The sequence below is a fragment of the Octopus sinensis genome, linkage group LG10 (assembly GCF_006345805.1).
Source record: "Octopus sinensis linkage group LG10, ASM634580v1, whole genome shotgun sequence".
NCBI lineage: Eukaryota > Metazoa > Mollusca > Cephalopoda > Octopoda > Octopodidae > Octopus > Octopus sinensis.
In genome coordinates this window covers 33,568,774-33,586,285 of record NC_043006.1, presented here as the reverse complement: position 1 = coordinate 33,586,285, position 17,512 = coordinate 33,568,774, and the positions used below count along the sequence as shown (strand labels likewise).

General features: G+C 37.7%; 1 protein-coding gene across 9 annotated transcripts in view; it reads left to right on the top strand.

The window, feature by feature from the left end:
- The window catches only part of LOC115216595 (5'-AMP-activated protein kinase subunit gamma-1), a 764,404-nt gene that overhangs the window by 625,843 nt on the left and 121,049 nt on the right, over window positions 1-17,512 (top strand). The gene's annotated exons all lie outside the window — the stretch shown is intronic.

Sequence of the window (17,512 nt, the reverse complement as noted above, 5' to 3'; positions counted from 1 at the left end):
ATAGACTGATGGATAGATAGATAGATAGACTGATGGATAGATAGATAGATAGACTGATGGATAGATAGATAAATAGATAGATAGACTGATGGATAAATAGATAGATAGATAGATAGATAGATAGACTGATGGATGGATAGATAGATAGATAGACTGATGGATGATAGATAGATAGATAGACTGATGGATGGATAGATAGATAGATAGACTGATGGATGGATAGACAGATAGTTGGATGGATAGTGAAAGAACAGGTTGTAATGATTATGATGTTTTAAATAAAAGTATAGATGCATATATAACATTTATAAAGAAGAGAATTCCAGGTCAATATTTGGGGTATGCTACCAATGTATTTTTACACTATTTCTATTTCACATTTTTCTGCACTATTTATAAATATAACCTCAGAATAACCTCAGCCAGCACTCAGCTCACTCAAGCAGTGACAGACTGAAATCTATAAACATAGTTTGAAGACATAGAAACTTATACCTTTTAAGACTTGAAATGATGTCTTATCGTTCATACACTCCTACTGCCACCATCATTTCATTTCCCTTGTGAGAATTGAACCGGAAAACAAAAAAAAAAGTGTATACTTATAAATATTGAAAGAATTTTCATGTTTTAAGCTGGGGTTAATAATAGTCGTAGAAACTAATCTTAGTCACAAATATTAAAGCTTTTTTTTTTACATTGGTTTTAGTCAGTGGACTATGGCCATGTTGGGGCACCACCTTTAAGGGTTTGGGTGAATAAGTTGGCTCCAGTACTTATTTGTTTTACTTGTCTGGTACTTAGTCTATCAGTTTCTTTTGCCAAACTATTGATTTATCAGGACATAAACAAACTAACACTGGTTGTCAAGTGGTGGTGGTGGTCGTCGTTGTGGTGGGGGACAAACATACCATAAACACAAAGGTATATAATACTCACATACACACACACATAGATAGATAGATGATAGAGGTATACATAGAAGAGAAAGAGGAAGAGTGATGTGTGTGTGTGTATTGGCATGGGTTAAACGGTTTGACTTGCCAGTCCTCAGTCAAACTGCATGGAAAGCAGGCATGTTAAACAATGATGATGATTATATATATATATCATCATCATCATCATCATCATCGTTTAACGTCCGTTTTCCGTGCTAGCACGGGTTGGACGGTTTCGACCGGGGTCTGGGGAGCTAGGGACTGCCCCAGGCTCCAGTCTAGTCTGGCAGTGTTTCTACAGCTGGATGCCCTTCCTAACGCCAACCACTCCGCGAGTGTAGTGGGTGTTTTTTACGTGCCACCTGCACAGGTGCCAGAGGGGTCTGGCATCGGCCACGTTCGGATGGTGCTTTTATGTGGGGGGGGGCAGAAATATATAGGGGAGCACCAGTGGGGAGGGGTGGTTCAGAGAAATGATGACAGGTTCTAGGCAAGTAGAACATAGGATATCAAGAGAGGGGTAATGCATGGTGAAATAGCGTATTGAAGAGGGGGGTTCGAAGAGTAGACACCTATAATGGTGGTGGGAGAAGCGACATCCGGTATAGATGGAGCAAAAATATAGAGATATCCGGTATTGGTGGTGGGGGTGGGCAAGGGCGGGTGCACCGGGAATATGCGAAGGGTTGAACTGACGGGCTGGCTTAAAAATGCTCTTAGCAATGGAAGGGGGGAATGGCAGACAACGTAAGAGAGAGAGAGAGAAAGAAGGGAACAGTGGAACCCCGCCAAAATGGGCCGCCATTGAAAAAAACCCCTGTATGGAGAAATAATATGCAATACGAGGTGAAGCTGAAAATAGTAATAATAATAAGCAAACTGTCGACCAAGGGATCAAAGGGACAATACTAATACTAATAATAAATAATAAACAAAACAGCTCAACCACAACATTAGATTAGAAAGACTCTTATCTTGGGAACATTTCGTTCTTCGGCCTGACACGGGAATATGCGAAGGGTTGAACTGACGGGCAGGCTTAAAAATGCTCTTAGCAATGGAAGGGGGGAATGGCAGACAACGTAAGAGAGAGAGAGAGAAAGAAGGGAACAGTGGAACCCCGCCAAAATGGGCCGCCATTGAAAAAAACCCCTGTATGGAGAAATAATATGCAATACGAGGTGAAGCTGAAAATAGTAATAATAATAAGCAAACTGTCGACCAAGGGATCAAAGGGACAATACTAATACTAATAATAAATAATAATATATATATATATATATATATATATATATATATATATATATATGTATAGATAGATAGATAGATACACATACACACACAACAGGCTTCTTTCAGTTTTCATCTACCAACTTCACTCATATGCTCACATGGTAATGGTCAGCAACAGGCTATTCTAAAGGACACTTGCCCAAAGTGCTGTGCAAGAGCTTATATTATGAACCTTGGAATGATGAAAGATAAAGGGGACCAGGGTAGGATTTTCAGACAAAACCCAAAGAGAATGTATTCAAATACCACAAGGTATTTTGAATGACAAACTGCCAAATCTACAATCCACCTGCAATTTTAATGTTTATATAGAATAAAACGATGAGCTGGCAGAACCATTACAATGCCAAGGCAAAATGCTTAGTGGCATATCTTTGTCTTATGTTCTGAGTTCAAATTCTGCCAAGATAGATAAAATTCTGCCAGGATAGATAAAATAAGTACCAGTTGAGCACTGGGGTCAATGTTTTCAGCTCACCCCCACCCTCAAAATTGCTGGCCTTGTGCCAAAATCTGAAACCAACGTTTATTTAGAATTCATTAATGTGTGGAGAAAATGGTTTTTATTTATTTCAAAAATATTCTGAGAATTCCTTATTCTTAAAATAATAGTTTATTAAAATAATTTAGGAATTCAATTAATTTGTTTTGTTTCTTTCTTCATTAGTTAATTAGTCTAGTTATCTATTAAAAATATTTTCATTGTAAGATGTCCACATTTATATGTTTTGGCATATTTATAGAATTAGATAGAATTCAATGCTTTGGTATTACACACACACACACACACACACACACAGAGGACTGTATATGTTTGTGTGTGTGTGTGTACAGAGAGTGAAAGAGATAAAGTTTATAGTTTTATTATAGGTATATCTACAAAAGAAGTACTCCATCAGTGAGAGGTAAATATCATTTGAGATACATTAAATTGCTTGGAGATACATGGAATATTATATAAATCTACCAATTTAATGTATCTTAAAGCATGAAACTATTTGTAGCTATTTTGTGATTGTATATATTAAATGGTGTGTGTGTGTCAGTTCTTATTCTGACTTAATGCTCTCCAAAATGGGCCAGGGACCACATCTTCAATATTCCTTTACTGGCATGGTTACTATGGTTACGTGCCCTTCCTATTAGCAACCACTTGACAGAATGTACTGGATGCATTTTATCATGGTACCATCCCTACAAGACAGTTACAAGTTACCTTGTCTTTGACAAGATTAACCCTTTCGATACCAACCCACCTGAAACCACCTCTGGCTCTGTAGTACAAATGTCTTATTTTCAAAAGTTCTGAATTAAAATCTTCCAAACCTTTGTCACAATTTATGTTCCTAACACCAGCTGAATGAAAACTAAGTTATTTTGCTAAATTCTTTATTATATTTAAAATTAATTGAAAGAATCACAGAGCATCTCAACAAAAATATGGTCTCAAAAGTCTTAGAATATATAATAGAGAAATAATTCTTAACCATTTCGATACCAATCTGGCTGAAACCGCTTCTGGCTCTGTAGTTATAAATGTCTTGTTTTCAAAAGTTCTGAATTAAAATCTTCCACCAGACCTTAGTCACAATTTATGTTCCTAACACCAGCTTAATGATAACTAAGTTATTTTACTAAATTCTTTGTTATTTTAAAAATTAATTGAAAGAATCACAGAGCATCTTAACAGAAATATGGTAACAAAAGGGTTAAAGGCTGCCTATATTGTCTCCATTCATTTGCTAATCACTTTATAGAATATATATGCTTGGTGCAAGTACTTGAAGACTTGCTAGTTCTGATGCCATGAGAAAAGCACCCAGTACACTGTGGAGTGGCTGGCAATAGGAAGGCATCCAGTTGTAGAAACCATGCCAATACAAACACTGGAGCTTGTCACAGCCCTCTGGTTAGTCACTTCATGTCCAAATGTCCAGCCTGTGCTAGCATGGGCAAAGAAGCATTAAATGGCACCTTTTATCTTGGTACCAGCAGCTCTTGTGATGTTGTCTTCTCCCCATTAAGACTAATGAGTCGTTTATCCTTTGGGCTGTGCCCCAACACCTCCACCACCACTGGCAGACAGGAGAAAGGGCGATGGAAATACACAAGAGTGGGAAGAACTGAGAGGAGGGGGTAACAGAAGAGAGAATATGATAGGGAGGGTATGAGACATTTTTGGTACAGTCAGATTGGTACCATTTGTTTGGTGCCACCGATTCAATGCTGATTTAGCTTGCAGAAATGCTAGCACGCCGGGCAAAATGCGTAGCCGTATTTCGGTTGCCGTTACGTTCTGAGTTCAAATTCCGCCGAGGTCGACTTTGCCTTTCATCCTTTCGGGGTCAATTAAATAAGTACCAGTTACGCACTGGGGCCGATATAATCAACTTAATCCGTTTGCCTGTCCTTGTTTGTCCTCTCTGTGTTTAGCCCCTTGTGGGTAGTAAAAAAATAGATTTACTTGACATCAGACATTTCAATCTCTCTCTTTCTCTCTCTCTCTCTCTATCTATCTATCTATCTATCTATCTATCTATCTATCTATCTATCTATCTACCTACTTCTTTCTTTCTCTTTATCTCTGCGTGTCTCTCTATCACTCATCCTCTCAGTATAGTGTATATTTCTGTGTACATGCATACTCCTCTGTGTGTGTGTGTGTGGTGTGTGTGTTTGCCTCCAGTTCTAGAAAAGTGCCATCATCCAAACCACACTGAATGTGCCAGTCAGCCATGCCAAATCACCTGTGTCAAAACAGCTGCGCCCAATCATTTCATTCCATGATAGACTGCAGAATAAGAAGATTGAATAGAAATAACAATAGCAGTGACATGTGTGCGTGAGTGTGCCTATGTGTATTACGTATGCATGTATGTGTGTGTGAGTGTGCCTATGTGTGTTACGTATGCATGTATGTGTGTGTGTGAGTGTACCTATGTGTGTTACGTATGCATGTATGTGTGTGTTTGTGTCATATGCATATGTGTATGTGCCATTGTGTGTGTGTCAATATGTTTACATAATTTAGACGTATACCAATGAGAACATTCCACCATTCAACTTAATATTTTATCAACATAATGAATGTTGTTTATGAAACCTTTTGTATAATATGCACAATAAACTGACTGTCTGCATGTGAACATGTGTTTCTGAGTTTGAAGCAAGGCCTTGAATTTGTAACAACTTCTGATTCAAGTAAATTCACCTCCCCCCCCCACTCTCTCTCTCTCTCTCTCTCTCTCTCTCTCTCTCTCATTTTGGTGCATGCCTTAAGGCGGCGAGCTGGAATAATCATTAGCACACCGGCAGGAATGCTTAATGGTATTTTGGCTGCCGTTACATTCTGAGTTCAAATTCCGCCAAGGTTAACCTTGCCTTTCATCCTTTTGGGGGTCGATTAAATAAGTACCAGTTCAGTTACGCACTGGGGTCGATGTAATCGACTTAATACCTATGTCTGTCCTCGTTTGTCCCTTCTATGTTTAGCCTCCTGTGGGCAATAAAGAAATAAATATCAGAATAACAACTCCGAGTCAATAAAGAAACTGCTACCTGGTTGCTCAACCTGCTAAAAATAGCAGCCAGTTCTTCCTCAGACTATTATTACCGCATACTTACTTAAGAGCATTTTTTCCTCTTTCTGTCTTTTCCGGTTTTTCTTTCTTTTTTTTTTCCCTGTCTTGCAGGTGACTTGTGCCACCCCCACTCAGTAGTGGGGGTGGCAAAAAAAACATACCCAGACCACAACAGTAAAGTGGGTAGCATCAGGAAAGGCATCAAACCAATGAAACCATGCCAAGGCTAATTCTGGAGCTCAGTGCAGCCTTACAGCTCACTGGATCCTGTCAAACTGCCCAACCCATGCCAGCCTGGAAAACAGATATTACACGACAGTGTTGTTTCTTAAAATTATCTCCCCTTCTCAAGTGGAGCTGGTCTTAATTGCTATTTGGTTATTATGTTACATCCCCTAGAGGTGGAGATAATTTCATTAAACCAAGAATTTATGTTGTATAGTATTTGGTAGGCCTGTATTTGTCTTATGTTTCTGGGACTACATTAACTACTATGTCCTTCCTTAAAGATAACGTGAGGCATGTTTTGAGAGGAATTTGCCTGCTATTTCTAGTAGGTCATGTAATTACATATAGGCTCTCTGTCTAGCTCATATTTTGTTACTTTTCTGGTGACTAAATTGACTTCCATGCCAAGAATATGACAAAAACATAAAACAAAAGAAAGAATGAGAGAAAGAAAATGGAAAGAGAACAAAAGAATAAAAGACTTGTGCCATAGAGAAACCCATAGAGAGAAAGAACAAGGATGGTAATGGTCCTTTGTTTGTTTAACTTAACTGGCATTAGATTGTTGGTTGGTTGGCAGTGATGTTGTTGTTGCTGTTGTTGCTGTTAGAACCTCTGGCATTTAATTGACTAAATAGAATGGCTCTTCTGTTACTGTTCATGTGGTTGGTTGACTAATGCAGTGTGATGGTGGTGGTGGTGGTTTAGGAATGTCTTTATGTGTGTGTGTGTGTGTATAGTTATATACACTGTGTATGTATATATATATGTATATGTATATGTTTGTGTGTGTATAGTTATATACATGTATGTATATGTATGCATATGTATGTATGTATGTATGTGTATGTTTGTGTGTGTGTATAGATATACAATATGTATGTATATGTATGTGTGTGTGTGTGTAGTTATATTCGACATGTATGTATATATATGCATATGTATAGGTATGTTTGTGTGTATAGTTATATAAAATATGTATGTATATGTATATATGTGTATGTATAGGTATGTTTGTGTGTGAATAGTTATATATATATATATATAGATATATATATATATATATATGCATATGTATGTATATGTTTGTGTATATGTGTGTAGTTATATATATGTATGTATATGAATGCATATGTATGTATATGAATGCATATGTATGTATATATATGTTTGTGTGTATGTATAGTTATATACAGTATGTATATGTATGTTTGTGTGATCACATACATGTATACTCAACGATGTTTATGGATGCACGAAGCTAACTTATGAGTGAGTTATTTATAAATGTCAGTTATAATTTCATATACTGTAAGCATATTTATATATACGTATATGAGTTTATATAAAGTGTATGCATGCCTGTTTGCAGTAGATTCTATGTGAATCTATGTCTAACCCCTAAGTCTTGTGACATTGCTACCTTTCAAACTGGGATTCTGTTTATGTTTTTATCATTTTCTCTATAAGACCTCGGATGTCAAAAAAAAGTGTTTCTACAATCAAGATGGAAAAACAGGCCAAACCAAACATCTATGATCATTACAGCTTCGTGTGTGTGTGTGTGTGTGTGTGTGTGCTATATTAATTTCTCAATCCATTCAGGACCTTTACATTCTCCCTTCAACTGAACCACTGCTATTCTCTTCAATCTGATGCACTGCTTGTTGGTGTTCGGAGAAATAGCTCACCTCATACAAAAACATACGTTGGAAATTTTGCCTTGGATTTGAACTCAAGACCTATGAAGAATTAGTAGTGCTAATACTGGAATCACTCTCTATTTCACTTCATCAGTAGAATATGGACAGACACAAACTCTCTCTCTCTCTTTCCTCTCTCTCTCTTCTCTCTCTCTCTCTCTCTCTCTCTTTCCTCTCTCTCTCTTTTCTCTCTCTCTCTTTCCTCTCTCTCTCTTTCCTCTCTCTCTCTCTCTCTCTGTCTCTCCCAGACACTTACACGCTAACTGATTCTGACTCTTCTGCATACACAGGAATTATTAGATGAATTATCATAGATTTACTGAGATTATCCTGTCTGATCATTTATCGTTTGTTTTATTGACAAAACAAAACTCCTCACTGACATTTGGTGATAAAATCCATACTCAGCATGCATCAACTCTTACTCATTATGCTCCAACTCTAAAACTGTGTTTATAAACATACATTATCCATTATAGTTTTATCTGACAAAACAAAATCCTCACTGACATTTGGTGATAAAATCCATACTCAGATGCATAACTCTTACTCATTATGCTCCAACTCTAAAACTGTGTTTATAAACATACATTATCCATTATAGGCATGTTTGTGTGTGTGTGTGTGTGATAGAAAGAGTGAGAGGGAGGGAGGGAAAGAAAGAGAGTTTGTGTGTCTGCAAGTGAGTTTGTGTATAAGTTTGTGTGTGTGTGTGTATTAAACCGTATGTGTGTTTGCATGTGTAAAGATATCATAATAAATATGTTTATAGTTGACAGAAGCTGTATGGAAGTCCATCATATATTTGGATGTAAGTGTGTGTGTGTGTGTTGCCAGCACACTGCTACCACTGGTGGATTGCTTATATCTGTGACTTAGTGGTTTGGCAAAAGAAGATTGATTAAAAAACAACCAGAAACAGGCGCAGGTGTGGCTGTGTGGTAAGTAGCTTGCTTACCAACCACATGGTTCTGGGTTCAGTCCCACTGCATGGTACCTTGGGCAAGGTCTTCACTATAGCCTCAGCCGACCAAAGCCGGTGAGTGGATCATGGTAGACGGAAACAGAAAAGAAACTGTGGTGGATGTATAGATATATATATATATATAGATATATATGTATGTATATATGATATGTAGTATGTATATATGTAATATATATATGTAGTATATATGTATATATATATATGTATGTAATATGTATATATATATGTATGTATGTATGTATATATATATGTATGTATGTAGTATATATATATGTATGTATGTATATATAGGTATGTATGTATGTATATATATGTAGGTATGGTGTGTATGTATATGTAATATTATAATTATGGATTATATATAGTATGTAGGTGTATATATATATGTATGTATATATATAATATGTATGTATATGTATATGTATGTATGTATATATGTATAATATATGATGTATGTATATATGTATATATATGTATGTATATATATTCGAGCTTTGGCTTAAATCTCTTTTGAGTCTTGCTTGCGTAATCCTGGCCTCTTCAAATGCTTTCACTCCACTCCACACCTTTGTTCACCATCCAAAGCAAGGGTTTCTATATCTTCTGGACCCATTCCAAGTGACTTACTATCACTGCCATGCTTGACCGCCTCAGCTACCACCACCATCATCACCAGTTGCCTCTGCCTCTATCGCAACTACAGCTCATACTATTACCAACACTCCATTACCATCTCAACTGTCAATCTACTACCACCCTCACATGTCTATACCTACCCTCACCCCAACAAGAGGAGTAGAAGTGTCATTAAATAGTGAGAGAGAGGGGGGGTCAAAGTGTGACACACTGACACACAGATTCGTTTTAGCATTATATATATATATATATATATATAATTTTGTTTTTGTTTTTGCTCCGCCTCTGTTCTGTTTTTGTTTTTCCAACGGATTTTCTTTTTTCTTCCTGAAGAGAAAGACCAATATGGTCCCATTATTCAATCGGATTTTGGTAATTTGTGCCTTTCGAAACACGTGTAGAATGATGAATAAAACGATTTCTGTTCAATCTGCGTTCAGCTCCATTTCTTCAATTCACCAATAATGTTTTATAATATTATATATATATATATATATATATATATATATTATATTCGTTTAATGTTTCAGTCTTGAGGTTGTGGCCATGCCAAGTCCAACCATGCCAGCTTGGAAAATAGACATTAAATGATGATGATGATATAGTCGCATGTGTGTGTGTGTGTATTATTCTTTGCTTAGGCTTAGTGATACCAATACCAGTGTCAGAACTAAGCTAATGAAATTCGTGACATAAGATCTTTTCCTTGTCATTTTAATTTCTGATACATACATATATATATATATATATATATATATATATATATATATATATATATATATATATATATAAAATAACAAACTGAGGAAATTCCTTGAAAGAGGTGTGTAAAATATCCAGTCCACTGGTACTGTCAGTTGAATACCACAGAAATACACACACACACACACACACAACACACATGCGTGTGTGTGTGTATGTTGGTATGGCTACACTCCACCTCTACTCTGTTGAAGGGGTGTCTCCATGTTATGGTGGTGAAGATATCTGTTCAGTGTGAGTAAGACCTCTATATAGATTACTCTGCCTTTCTCCCCTCATCTCCTCCTGCATAAAGAGGGAGGTGTGAGGAGCTGTGAAGAGAGAATGTACATTTGGGGGGAGGAGGAGGAGGGCTTCACTTTTATTGTCAAGTTAATTAGTCTTCTACAATATACTTGGCTCATTCATTAGTTTTCTACCTTCCTCCCCTACCTTATTTTTTATCACTCTTTCATTCTCACCCCCACTCCCAGTTTCGTATCTTTTATCTTTTACTTGTTTCAGTCATTAGTCTGTGGCCATGCTACAGCATAACTTTGAAGAACTTTTAATCCAATGAATCAACCCTATGAGTTATTTTTTTCTAAGCCTGGTACTTCGTCTGCTGGTCTCCCTTTAGCCAGACCTCTAAGTTATGAGGATGTAAACACACCAACACCAGTTGTCAAGTGTTGGGGAGGGGGCAGGACAAAGACTCAAAGACACACACACACACATACACACACACACACACATAGACACACACACATATATGATGGGCTTCTTTCAGTTTCCATCTACCAAAACCACTCACAAGGCTTTGCTCAGCACGAGGCTATAGTAGAAGATAGTTGTCCAAGGTGCTACACAGTGGCACTGAACCCAGAACCATGTGGTTGGGAAGCAAGCTTCTTACCACACAACCACACAGGAGGTTTTGCTTTAATGTTTGTTATTTTCCCTTCATTATCCCAGCTAAATTTTCCTATGGATGTAGGAATGGCAAAAGCAGAGGAGTGGGGTGGTGTGAGGGGGAGTACTGTATGATTATGGTTAGTTGAGGGGTTACTAGGTTCATGTGCATCTTTCACTTGAGCCATAAAATCCCATGCTATTTTGCCCACACTCACACACACACACATGCACATACACTCATACACACACACACATACAAGGTGCACACACTGCTGTGTTGACATACAACATATGTAGCTACAGACATTGCTATTATGTTGATGCCATTATTGTTGTCAGTTGATTATTCAAAAGTCATTTGGTTAATGATAATGGTTGAGATATTGTTCATGGTGGGTGGCAGTGCTCATATTGTTTTTTTTTATTTATTTATGTTTGTTTCTGTTTAGCCTCGAGTTAATTGTCATTGACCTAAAGTCAAAAACATTTCATTCAACTTTTAAGATCTTGGGGTACCATATTATCTCTTGTAATTGTCTTTTATTTATTTATTTTTTTTGATAGAGTTCTTGGTCATTAAAGAGTTGATGGGTTGGTAATGGTGGTGGTCATATTGGTATTGGTGGTGATGATAGATAATGGTGGTCATGGTGAAGGTCAATACTAATTATGACCCCAAAAAATGCACACACACACACACTCAAATCTACAGCAAAAATTTCCATCTAACACTGTGTTTATAGTGATGCATGCACACACAAAGGATGCAGCTCTTTCTCATGTCATATAGACTCATAAGGCCAATTTCCTGGTTTCTATGGCTTACATATTCCCTGCTGGATTGGACACCAGCCCATCTAAGTTTTTATCCATTTTTGTCAGCTAAGTGAACTGGAGCAACATAAAATAAAGTGCTTTGCTCAAGAACACAAACACATTGCTCAATCCAGGAATTGAAATCACAACCTTACAATTATGAGTCCAACACTCTAACTGCTTAGCCAAGGATCAAACTTACGACCTTATGACCATGAGCCAAGTACCCTAACCACAAAACCACATGCCTGCACTACATGGATATTAACATATACTACACACACACACCATGTTTAAACAACTCACACACAATGAATAGAAATGGTGGAGAGAGTTTACTTAGAGGAACAAATGCTATCAAAGAAATTTTTTTATTGAGTTGATTTGTTAGCTTTTGTTGTTATTCTTATTCCTGTTGCTCTAATGGCTTTCATGTTTTTCTTCTTTTTTTTTATTAGGATTATTATATTCCTATCTACAAACATACCACACACACACACACATGCACTATACTTAGCTAAGCTTTTAAGCTTTTGCTAATATTTCTCTTTCTCTCTCTCTCTCTTCTCTCCTCTCTCTCTCTCTCTTCTCTCTCTCTCTTTCTCTCTCTCTCCCTTTCTCTCTCTCTCTCTCAGTCACCCACACACATGTGCATACACAAACACACATTTAGGCACACACACACATCCTCTCTCCAATTATATTCTATTACAAATCTGTCAGTGATAGAAAAATCACAGACGTTCAGATGACATCTCTAATCAGGCCAGGCCTTTACTGTTATAGAAAAGACTCAAAGCAAATGAAAGAATCTCTAAGCATCGGGGGGGGGGGGGGGAAGGTTGGTGGGTAGACAGTCACTCGACTTACTGAGACTAGCAGCCAGATCTCCCTCAAATTACACACCACTGTATTGAAAAGGAAGGGACACATTGCATATCGTATTCCTAGATACATAACACTCAATACTTGGCTTGACTTAGCTCAAGGGATGAACAAAATGGGAATCAGTGGATCATCATCATTGAATGTCCATTTTATGTGCTGGCATGGGTTGGACAGTTTAACTGGAGCTGGAAAGCCAGAGAGCTGCAACAGGCTCCATTTTAGCAAGGTTTCTACAGCTGGATGCCCTTCCTAATGCCAACCACTTTACAGTGTGTATTGGGTCTTTTTTACATGGCACCGCCTCAGATGTTTTTCTATGTGGCACCAGCACAGGTGCTTTTTACATAATTTATTGTAATTGGTGGCACAATCACCTGAAGTAATAGATATAGCATTTAACTCTAGTAGTAGCATTTTTGCTTCTTGTCTTAGGCCATACTTGTAGATGTCTTAAATACAATTTGTATTTTAAAGTCTTAGCTGTTTACACACACACACACTTCTGTTTCACTTTCTTCGCAATGAAACCACAATTACATCTCACATTTCCAGTTTGTCAGAGGTTGAAGATGTTAACTTAAACCAGTTGCCTTTTTTTCCTTTTTTTGCTCTTTTCTCTTTTATATATATTTTCTTTCCTCTCTTACTTGTCTCTCCTGGACTTACTTCTAATATCTGATGAAGGACTTTGTCCAAAGCCTTTTACTTATATTCTATAACTGTTTTTCCTTCCTTCACCACCGACCTAATAATAAGAATTGCGAACATCCATCTTGAATTTTTGTTGTTTTTAGAATTTGATTTTCTTCAAATATATGTGTATATATATGTATATATGGTATTAATGAAATAGGAGATGGAAGTTTCAGTAGACACTTCTTGAGTCGGCTTACATACCACTATACATGCATCACATTCAACTCAAAGCTGACTCAAAAAATTTCTAGTGAGACATTTTATTGATGTACCCAAAGATATCCAGAACGGGTTGAAACATGTATTGTACTCAATAAAGTCTATCACACATTCCATCTCCTATTTTATTAATACTGTTACCCCAACCACCACTACGTAGTTCCTGCAATAAATCTACGGATAACAACGGGTAATTGAAACTGTGCTTTACTCATCATCTATTTATACATTTTGTATAATTTCTCCATTATACTCTTTACTCTTTTACTTGTTTCAGTCATTTGACTGTGGCCATGCTGGAGCACCGCCTTGAGTCGAGCAAATCGACCCCAGGACTTATTCTTTGTAAGCCTAGTACTTATTTTATCGGTCTCTTTTGCCGAATCACTAGGTTATGGGCACATAAACAAAAAACACACCAGTATTGGTTGTCAAGTGATGTTGTGGGAGACACACAAACATATACACACACACATACATACATACATATATATATATATATATATATATATATATATATATACACACACACACACAGACACACACACATATATATACAATGGGCTTCTTTCAGTTTCCATCTATCAAATCCACTCACAAGGCTTTGGTTGGCCCGAGGCTATAGTAGAAGACACTTGCCCAACGTGCCACGCAGTGGGACTGAACCCGGAACCATGTGGTTTGTAAGCAAGCTACTTACCACACAGCCACTCCTATGCCTATTTTTTATATATATATATATATATATATAGAGAGAGAGAGAGAGATAAGGGGTGGGGAAGTCAATTACATCTACCCCAGCGTTCAGCTGGTACTTATTTTATTGACCCCAAAAGGATGAAAGGCAAAGTAAATATCTGTAGGATTTCAACTTGGAATATAAAAGCAGATGAAACGCCATTAAGCATTTTGTCAAGCTTGCTTACATTTTACCAGTTTACCTTATGTACACACACACACACACACACACACAACACACACACACACATACACACATATACACATGCACACGCTACATACATTGTTAATAAATATATTATTGTTTGCTGCTACAAGTAATTAAGAGCTCTCGTTTGAATCCTAAGTGCTTGATAACTATTTAAAAGCCAAAGAGCTTACTAGGTTTCTATTAGAGTGAATTTGTTTTTAACCTATTCTAAGCTTTGTGCTGTACTTAACCAATCGGTTGTTATGTACAACATTAGATGGCATGCTGTGTCGATTGACACAATGGCTATGAACGCTTGTCCTCCCACAATATTATTTAATATGGAGATAAGTGTAAAGTAGAACTGTGTCTGTACATGCTTTTTCATATGTGGAGCACTTACCTTACATGTATGAAAGTGTTGCTGCTGCAGTAGTTGTTGTTATTTCTGCAAGTGATATAACAGTTAGTGTTTTCTACTTTCCATAATGCATTAACAGATATGTATTTTATAAACACTCACAATTGCCAGATATGCCATGAGACATATTATCTAACATAATATAAGTGTGTGTATGTGTGTGTGTGTGTTATCAGTGTTTACTGTCCACTTTTCCCTGCTTGCATGGGTCTGACAGAATTTGTTCAGGCAGATTTTCAGTGGCTGGATGCCCTTTCATTGCAAACCCTGACCTAGGCATAGGAGTGGCTGTGTGGTAAGTAGCTTGCTTACGAACCACATAGTTCCGGGTTCAGTCCCACTGTGTGGCACCTTGGGCAAGTGTCTTCTACTATAGCCTCAGGCCAACCAAAGCTTTGTGAGTGGATTTGGTAGGCGGAAACTGAAAGAAGCTCGTCATATATATGTATATATGTGTATGTGTGTGTGTATATGTTTGTGTGTCTGTGTTTGTCCTCCCAACATCGCTTGACAACCGATGCTGGTGTGTTTACGTCCCCATAACTTAGTGGTTTGGCAAAAGAGACTGATAGAATAAATACTAGCCTTACAAAGAATAAGTCCTGGGGTCGATTTGCTCAACTAAAGGTGGTGCTCCAGCATGGCCGCGGTCAAATGACTGCAACAAGTAAAAGAGTAAAGAGTTATTAGAAAAAAGAGACAGTACCTAAGACTTTCAGAGGGCAGCCAAGAATTGTGAGGTAATGAAGGATTAGGGTTAGTCTTTAGTGCAGGGTCTGGAGCAGGAGAGAAAGACAAATTCGTGTCATACGCTTCACAGAATATGGTGTGTGAGTTGCTGATTCTGTGGAGCAGAGACTGTTGTGTGAAAGCATGTGGCCTAGAGGTTAGAGCATTGCACTTGCAATCATAAGATCATTGTTTCCATTCCCAGACTGGGTGGTGTAATGTGTTTTTGAACAAAAAAACCTTTCATGCTGTTCCAATCTCCTCAGCTGTAAAAAAGCTTCTGCAATAACTGGGAAGTTAACCTGTGAGGGACTGGCATCCCATCCAGTGGGGGAATGTTGTAATGTCAGTTAGTTAGATGCCATTGAAACAGGGTTAATCTCCTGCCTTGAGTCGTAGGATTTATGAGGAAAAAAAGAAGAAAAGGAGGTTGTTTTGACAGTGGTAGAATAATCAGGGGACAATATGATGTCTTTGGATGGAGAAATTGAAGATTTAGCAATTGGGTTTACAATGTTTGCACATGTATCAGCTCCACCATCTCAGATGTGGCCCTGAAGAGGAGGGTTAGTCTTCAGGGTTATAGTTTTTGCTATGTTTTGAATGGGTTGTAAAATTCATTTCAACTTATTCAACATCTGCTTGTATCAGTTTCACTTCATTGATGTCATTAAATACTCATGAGAAAGGCATGAATATTACACAATCACATCACCCATCTTTTTCCTTGTGCGCATCATTGCTTCAATATTAACGAAGTTTTAACCCTGAGATAATCATTTGTTTCACCTCCACCCCATCATTTATGTCACTAAAATACTCCCTCATAAAGAAGTTAATGAGAATTCTCAATGCAGCTGTTTGACTGGCTAAAAATAGCAGCCAAACCTCCATTTTATTACACCATACCATCTTAATTTCTTTTGGCTCTTCAGAATTTCAGTTCAAATGCTGCCATGGTCAACTTTGCCTTTCATCCTTTCAGGGCAGATAAATAATGTGTAAGTGAAGTAGTGAGGTTGATATAATTGACTATCCCTTCCTCTGAAAATAGCTGGTTTTGTGACAAAATGAGAAAGAATTATAGGCTTGTTCAATTAAGGCTAAAACCATCAATAACAACTTTGTAAGATGCACCCAAGAAGGGAGCCTCTATGTTGTTGTTTGATCTACTGAAATCTCCCTCAGATCATTCCCTGTTGTGTTGAGGGAGGAAGGGACAGATTTGGAAAATGCAATCCTATATACTTCCTAAAATGATGAGATGGTCACAGTTGGAATCATCGATTGTCTTGTTCAGCCGTTCTCAGCCGTGACTTCCAGGGCTGCATGTGGCCCTCAAGCATCCTTCTGATGGCCCCCTGCAGTCTTCCCTTTATAAATATAATAAATGTCTCTTTGATTGATTTGTGTTTCACTTTTGGATCAGACCCGGATAACCGGTTTGGGATCAGACCCTGATATTAAAAGGGTTGGAAACCACTGGTCTAGTTAGCTCAAGGTGGACTTGGGAAGAAAAGCATCACAAAACACATTTCTGCCTGGCCACTTCCCTCTGCCTTTCATATCAAACCTAGTACCACTATGGTCTGGTACTTAGGATTCCTTGCTAACATTCAGATTTAATTCCCAGTGTGGGAACTCATTAGCTTACATGCAGGCATGGCTGTGTGGATAAGAAACTCACTCTGCAACCACATGGTTCCTGGTTCAGTAACACTGAATGGCACCTTGGGCGAGTGTCATCCTTGGGCCAACCAAAGCTTTGTGAATGGATTCAATAAATGGAAACTGT